We start from the raw sequence: 253 nt of genomic DNA on the forward strand, positions 1-253 counted from the left end.
GGTCTGCCTCCTGAGAATTACAGAGAAAGGACACACATCGCTTGTTTCATTTGCCAATATAGAGTTAGTATGTGCTACTGCTACTGCTCACAAGCCAAAACCCGCTGCATTTTCTCCACAATACAACAAAACACAAGGAAATTCATTGGCAGAGGTCAGAGTCGGCTGCAGGGACTCAATAGCCCACATATGAGCACTGTGGGTGCTTGCACATATGAGGGTTTGAACCCTGCTCACTTGTTTGAAGGCTTCC

The 253-nt window shown here is 46.6% G+C and overlaps 1 protein-coding gene across 2 annotated transcripts in view; it reads right to left on the reverse strand.

The window, feature by feature from the left end:
- Positions 1-253, reverse strand: part of mllt3 (MLLT3 super elongation complex subunit) — a gene marked incomplete in the record, with an annotated part of 50,460 nt that overhangs the window by 49,010 nt on the left and 1,197 nt on the right.

Source organism: Morone saxatilis, unplaced genomic scaffold (assembly GCF_004916995.1).
Source record: "Morone saxatilis isolate NCDOM2014 unplaced genomic scaffold, NCSU_SB_2.0 Contig4, whole genome shotgun sequence".
NCBI lineage: Eukaryota > Metazoa > Chordata > Actinopteri > Moronidae > Morone > Morone saxatilis.